General features: G+C 39.5%; 1 protein-coding gene across 1 annotated transcript in view; it reads left to right on the top strand.

The window, feature by feature from the left end:
- Nucleotides 1-7375: 7375 nt before the first annotated feature.
- Nucleotides 7376-7841, top strand: part of LOC107589671 (lens fiber membrane intrinsic protein-like) — a 3948-nt gene continuing 3482 nt past the window's right edge. Inside the window, exon 1 of the mRNA XM_016278177.1 lies at nt 7376-7541. The gene's annotated coding sequence lies outside the window, so the exon portion shown is untranslated. The remainder of the gene's footprint in view (nt 7542-7841) is intronic.

Here is a 7841-nt window from a genome sequence, read left to right as displayed (position 1 = left end):
AGTCCCCACAATTCACAGGAATGTATGTGTGTGTGTGTGTATGTGTGTGTGTATATATATATATATATTTAACGTCTCATCCGAAAGACGGTGCTTTTTTGACAGTATAGTGTCCCTGTCACTACACTGGGGCGTTAGGACCCACACAGACCATAGGGTGAGCACCCCCTGCTGGCCTCACTAACACAATGTTAAAGGGGTCATATGATGTTGCTAAAAAGAACATTATTTTGTGTATTTGGTGTAATGAAATGTGTTAATGCTGTTTAAGGTTCAAAAAACACATTATTTTCCACATACTGTACATTATTGTTTCTCCTCTATGCCCCGCCTTTTACAAATCTCATCGGTCTGAAAAGAGAGGTGTGCTATGATTGGCCAGCTATCCAGTGCATTGTGATTGGCCGAATACCTCAAGCGGGTAACAGAAATGTTATGACCCTTACCATACTGTGATGCCCTGTCCGGCCAGAGCGATGAGACAAAAACAGTAAAAACCCATTATAAACGAGGCATTTGTTGCATCCAGTGGGGACATAATTACGGATTATAATGACTTATACTGTCTTTTTTTTTTTTTTACATAAAACCATGTCTGCATTTGTGATCAGAGAAATGACAAACAACAAGCGCTACTCTACCCTGCTCAAAACTCACGTTTGAATCATCAGTGGCAAATTCTTTAAATATGGGAACGGACTTACAGTCTGTGAGTCAGAACAGCCGGCATTGTAGTCTACTCTACCAGGATCAGAAAACAGTCCTCCATAACTGTTCTGGAACAGTGTTATAAATACAGCTTAACCACTGATTTCTAGTCGTGTCCTCTTTTGAAAGGCCAAACAAAGTAGTTTCACTTTCACAACGAAACACACAGTGTCACACACGGCGGGCTAGAGTGAGCGGAGGCCGGTGGCTAGAGTGAGTGGGGGCCGGCGGATTCAACGAAGGAGCGTCCGGAGGGCTTGCGACAACCACATGTGACGACCCCAGGCTGGACTCCGCTTCGTCCACAGTGAAAGCCGATCTGGTGATCCACAGTGCGAAGTTGATGTATTTCCTCAGCAACCAGCACGGATCAGCTCTAGGCATGACGAAGCAGATATCATCCTCTTTTGGAAGACCAAACGAAGTAGTTTCTTTTTCACAACGAAACACACCGCGTCTTCACGACATTAGCGGTGGCAACAACAATACTACAGCGAGAATAAAAGTTACGCCTTCTTTCTTTGCGTGAACATTTTGGCAGTGTTATGCAAATCTTCCCACATCGTGACATAGACATGTGGGGGTGTGTTAGAACGAGCCGTTTTAGGTAGGCGTGGTTGACTCTTAACTTTTATAAAGAATATCTCTTTGGATTTGAGACTTTAGTCTTTTCAACTTTACAGATCTTCTTTATGCACCAAGATCTTGTAACACTCCAAAGAGAAAGGAAAATTTGAAATCGCATCATATGACCCCTTTAAATGCAAATTTGCAAGTAAGTTGCTTTTCATCACTTTAATGATAAAGGAAAGAAATTGCAAATTATATCTCCTTAATATCTCAGATGTTTCTACTAAACATCTGAGATAAAAAAACATACTTTTGCGTAAACTTATTATTTCTCAGATTTTTCATAAGAGACCTTGTTTTGTGTTGTTTCTTTTTTTTATGGATAAAATTTAAGTAACAACAACAACGTCTCTCTAATTTAACAACATACCAAAGTCTGAAATCAAAATCCCATTCACTGTGGTAGGATTCCTACAATATGTAACCCAATAAAAAAATTTTAAAAGACAGGATTTAGCTGTTTGGAAAAGTTTGAGCCTCTTGCTGAGATAAAATTGCTGCGTCTCATTTCGGAGGCCGTGTCCTCCTGAGGTTGCATTTGTTGGGCACATACATCATTGAGGTGGTCTCATTTGAGAAAAGTAACCGTTAGATTGAAAAGTAAGAATGAAATTACAGTATTTTACACCTCCCAAGGAATAAAATCCAATTGTATTACCTGTACTTTTCTTGAATGAGACCATCTCAATGACGTATGCAAACAACAAATGCAATCTCCGGAGGACACAGCCTCCGAAATTAGACTCAGCTAACCACAAACTTGTAAAAGGCCTGTTTCAATTACAACAGTGACTATGACATCTACTCAGCTGCCTCGGGTCCAAATAGGAAGCCACTAAGCAAGCCTTCATGTCCCATGGCACTTTCCCATTGCCCTCGTGTGATCCTGTCAGCGTGAGGCTCAGCCAGGCTGAATGTGGAGGTCTAAGATGTACAACATGGTCATATAGAGAAAAAGAGTGTCCCCCTGGCTCAAGCTTTTCACCGGGATGTATCTGCTGAACCGTGAAGACCCCTCCTTTCTAACCTAGACAAAAGTGGGAGTGAAGGACAAATGAGATCACAGCGCTCTGAATTAACTCACTTTGAGTGCTCACTTTGGGTAGGGTTTTCTGGGCCACAGGCTGTAGAACGCTTCAGTATAGTTTGTAGGCCAACCCAGAAGTTAGCATCATCACCCTATGTGAAATGCATCATATTAATTCAATGAGGCATATTACTGATGTAAAATGTTAAAATATCTTAAGCTTATGTTAATCACACTGACTTCAGGATGACTGAACCGAAAGTTCCAAATATGAAATTGTTTCTGGGTTTTGGCCTGCAAAAATGTCTTCCTCTTTCCTCACAGTGTTGGAGCACCATTCTGTGCTCAGAACTTTTCTGAATGTTTTAGTTTACAACAGTAACCTATTGCTGTTTGGACCTCGTTTTTGTTTCACATCATGTCCAAATTTATAGAAGTGTAGATTTGTGTATTTCTCATCAAGAGCCAATCCATTCAGACAAAAATAAAAATCGATGCGCTAAAAAAAAGTTATTGATGTGGCACGATGCTCTCCATAAATGTTTGAATGCTTTATTAGTTGTAACGTTTTTCATGAGAACCTGTGCCATGCATTTTTCCTTTTCTCAGCAAGGGAGTGCTTTTAAAGCAATGACTCTGCATGGCATTGGGCGTTAGCTGAAAGAAAGGTCATTGGTCTTCGCGTGGTGCTGGCTGAAAAGGCTTCCTGAGTCACCTCTGGATCGCCTCTCCCTGGATTACGCGGCGCTCTACGCCGGCAGATGAGACCCAAGACCCTTTTTCTTCTCGCTCACTTAGGGGGATAAAATGACCAGTGAGAACTCAATTAGCAACATGTCTCCCTCGACGGGAGTCGATGTCGGGCGCTCGCCCTTGTGATGCAAAGTGAGGCGCCGAGTGAGGTCGAGCTTTGATTTGCTTATTTGGGATTGACTCGTACAATTACAGGGTGATAAAGGCTTTTGACCGGGAGCAGGGACGTGGCTCGGGTTTGTTGACTGTACTCTGTGTCTGGGTTAACTGAAGCTGAATGGACATAGGAGGCTGGTTAAGCACTGCTTATTGAGTCACTCGTAGGACCCCATGAGACCTCAGAAACAACAATGGCAGAATTAATGGGTAAAGCGCAATGAGAATGTCAACGCGACGGGGAGCGTGCTCAGAGCAGAGTCGGCTCTTAAGGTGATTGTGTTGCCAAACGCCCGCGTTGGATCTTTTGCATTTGTTTGTGTGTTTGAAAGCATCTGTTTTGTTGTTTTGGTGTGAAGTCAAATGCCCTTTATTTGATTTGACTCTAAACAGTTGCACAGGAAGCAGTCAAAGTATATGCAGTCATGCACTGTATAGGTATATGCATATATTAACACTATCAAGCCTACTGTATCACATTTGATACACATTTCTAAAGCCTTTAAATTATCAGTATAATCAAAACATTGATGAAAAACCTGTTGTACACAATTTACTACATGCCTTTTGTTGTCGGATTGATAGTTTACATGTTTTTAGCAAGTAAAAGGCCTTGTAGTATATTTCTAAAAATGTCCCCCTTCAGGTTGTGATACACGTATCTTTTTGCTGTTATTATTATAAGAATAAAAGTAAGCATTTAAATATCATCTTATTGGGAGATATCAGACTGACAACTGATATCTGTATGCATTTTATGTAAGTAATATATTATACTGTTAGGCTATGAAGATCTCATTGATTTGTGTTGTAAATGTAAAGCTGTAATGTAAATCTAAAACTATCAGAATTTCATCTTACATTTTGGCCATTCAAATATCAGCAACTGCATCAAATTGTATACTGTTCAGTTTGGGCCTCTGAATAAAACTGAGGTGTTTTTTTGCCTCCTCGAGTGTGAGCTCCATATTCTCTTATAAAATATGAGCCATAAAAGCGTGATGTATCAAATATGATACTGAAAAAAAGCACATATGCAGAGTTTCTTTATTTTATCTAAAGGTTAACTAAACTGTTCCATTTAAAAAAAAAAAGGTTTGCATGGTAAAGTAATTCAAATAGGCTTAAATTTAGTTTCTGAAAGGTATACATCCAAAAATAAGAATTCTGTCATCATATACTCATGTCGTCTTATTGTGAATGATGCATCTGTGTTATTCTATGGAATAAAAATGTTTGTCTTTGTAATATTTAATTCAAATATAATTACTTGCTTTTCCTCTGAAACAACTTTTCTTTTCTGCTGAGGTCACTCAGGCCATGCAGTTAATTGAAACAGGCTAAACAATAACCAAATAGCTATTTGGGCATTTAGCATTCTGTTTGTAACAAGTGGATTTAATCAAGTCATAGTGTGTGTGTGTGTATATATATATATATATATATATATATATATATATATATATATATATATATATATATATATATAATTTTTTTGAAAGGTGTTGACCTAATTGGTTCGGCAGGCCTACACGAACTCCTGAGATGTCCATTTGCGAGATAATTCCATAACACTCTGCCTCTCTCCAGAAACTTGGCAGACTCCGGAGAACTTCTGAGGAGAACCATCCATCAGTCATAGTTAGGTCTAATGATGTGTCCATTTTGACACTTCAGAATCAGTCACGGCAAATTGCTCTGTCGGGAGGGAAAACATTGAGAGAGATAGCCTCACCCTGATATAATTCGTCGCTGCAAATGACAAAACAGAGCAGGGAATAATATGTGAAGTCAAGTTTAGTGAGAGAGAAAATGGAAAAATTTAGGGTTGTGAGGCACCTTAATGGATATCCTTGCAGCTGGATGAAAATGGGCTCGAGTAATGTGTCCTTAATGTGAGCCAGCCGGGTTTCTCGGAGTGTATCAAGAGAAAGGTGCCCTGTCATTTCAGCTAGCAATCACTTAATGGGGACGGTAAATCTCAACAAAATGGACATGCACTGTGCTATTTCTGGCTTCAGGAGATGGAGTGAGTGATTGGCTCTGGTGAAAATGAAAAAAAATCAAAACATTGGAGGGGAAAAGTAAAAACAAAGAGGAGGACGCAAAGAGCAAAAAAAGCAATCTCTTCCGTCTAGGGTCTGTGTGCTGTTTGTGTTTTGCAAAAGTGCAGAGACAGTGACAGGAATTTCAATTATCTGATTACGGCAAAATGAAAAGACATAAATGTTGTGATTTCTGCTGTCTTTCATAGATCAATCTAATGTGTGCTCACATTGAAAATCTAGCAAAATGGAAGAGGCAAAGTGAGGCAGCGTCTCTTCAAATCATGCAATTAAAATGACAAATTAGTTTCTTGATATATTCATCTAAGTGGTTAAGTGGAAGGGTTTTATTCCATACTCAGTGCTGTGGAGCAGGGATGGGAGGGAGAATCGTCTGCGTGCTCTTTTGATTAAGGCAGCCGCTTAAATGCCGGGAAAATGTTGAAAGCACTTGCCATACAAATTAGCCAACCGAAGGCTGCGAAATGAAATTCTAAAGAGTTGATTTAGGCATTTAGGGGGATGCGCCTGGCAGCTTAAAGGATTCAAAGACATTCTCAGGCAGTGTGCATTATGTTGAAGGGGTCAGGGCTGAACACTGGTTTGTGTTTTCTACCATTGTGAAAGGGCAAGCTACTGAAAGAGAGACACTGGAAACACAAATGATTTCAATATCCTTTTGACCCAAGAGTAACCAGAGTATGCATCTATATCTATCTATCTATCCATCCATCCATCCATCCATCCATCCAAACAGTTCATCAGTCCTATGTCTTTCTGACTGTCTGTGCATTTGTCTGTCCATTTATTTAGCATTTATATCCAGTCTATATCTATCTGTCTATACATGCTGTTTTCTACAGTAAAGACAGCAGTAAAAATAAATCCATACAATTTGATAGGACTGGGCTTGATTTTAACATTAGTGGCATTGCGTTTTTGCCATCTGTCATGCAACTGCATGTAACTGGCCCACAAAGGTACAGAGGTTCCTCTGAAGGTCTATTAGGATTGTTCTTTATTTCCGTGCATCCACAGAGTAGCTAGACATTTGCTATCATTAATGTTTGCTTTAATACACATGTGTCATAACAAATTCATCCTCTGAAAAGCCAGCTGCATTCGAGAAAGAAATGCTTCACTCTCACTGAGACATATTGTCCACTTTGATAGCTCAGAATGATATCAAATGCCCCTCTGCTGCCTCAGTTGAAATGGAACCAAATAGGCGGTGGTCTATAAAAATGAAGTTAGACGTAAGTATGGCACTCACATCTTTGAAAAAACCCTTTCCTGTTGCATTTTGTAGTCGTCAATTGGTCCGAGCAACTTGCTCTAATGCAGGTAATGGATCCACTGTGGTCCTTTCATCTTCGGGACCATGTGCGGGAGATGGGAGAGGAACCCTTCTGGAGGAGAAAACAACTCTAACACACATAAGGGCGAGGGAAAGCAAAGCTAAGCTAATTCTCAATAGGGCGTTGTAAGTTTGACTCAAATGCTGAGGAAATCGGAGGTGTTTTAGCATATTGCGTAAGTCTGTGAAGCAAACAGAGGAATGAATAATGGTTTGGTTATTCATATTTCATTTATAATACCTTGAGTATATGACATTTACATTTATTCTTTTAACAGTTGCTTTTATAGCAGCTTACAGAACAAGGCTGTTGTTAATTGTATTTCATGTGATCATTTTAATTAGATAGTGAAGAACTCCACAAACTTGCACTGTGGATGTTTTTAAAAGCTTTGCATGGAAATCCTCTAGTATAATGTGAAATTGGAAACTGATATAAAACAGAGCAGACTTTCATATGTCTAGATTGTAGCAGAACATGAAAACACACAATAAAATTGAAATTTTGTTTTGAAAATGGAATTGTTCCATGCTAGGCCCAACAGCAATCCAGATTTTCCGCTCGGCCTCTTCCCAACTATAGGCCGGTTAGCGGCGCCCGCTCAATGGAAAGCCTCCAGTCATCAGGATTTGTAGATAGGCCTAGTTCTGTTTCTTCAGCAGATTCCAAATTCACAAAACTAGCTCTAGCTGATTGGCTGTGTGTTTGCCTGTTCTTTTGTTTCAGCGCTCCGCTTGGTCTTTCCCCAGTTCTCTCTATTCACCCGCTAAACGCTAGTGCTAAGAGCTGCTGGAAAGCTGCCTGTACAGCCATTATAGGGCCCTGCTGTATTTTATTTAGACTTCGTTAAAGGGTTTGACAAAGGTAAGTGTGACTACTTTTAATAGCTAGATTACCGGATTGTTTGATAGAACCATGGACCTTTGATGAATGATTTGTTCGTGTTTGGCTATTGTTTGTTTCCTGGCTTTCCTCAATATTTAACCCTCCAAGAATATAATGATTCCATGAACATCTGTCAGGTGTAACTCAATAATGTAGTGTTAACTCTAAGATAACTGCTCAGAAAACTGTGTAAAGATACAAATATTTCCCGATAACAAGACATTTTAAGGAAATGTATTAATTGATTAAAATGAGTTGAAAATGTTTTATATATATATA

This window comes from Sinocyclocheilus grahami, unplaced genomic scaffold (assembly GCF_001515645.1).
Source record: "Sinocyclocheilus grahami isolate Dianchi unplaced genomic scaffold, SAMN03320097.WGS_v1.1 scaffold7.1, whole genome shotgun sequence".
NCBI lineage: Eukaryota > Metazoa > Chordata > Actinopteri > Cypriniformes > Cyprinidae > Sinocyclocheilus > Sinocyclocheilus grahami.
The sequence above is the reverse complement of the archived record's forward strand: the minus strand, read 5'-3'. Positions and strand labels throughout refer to the sequence as shown.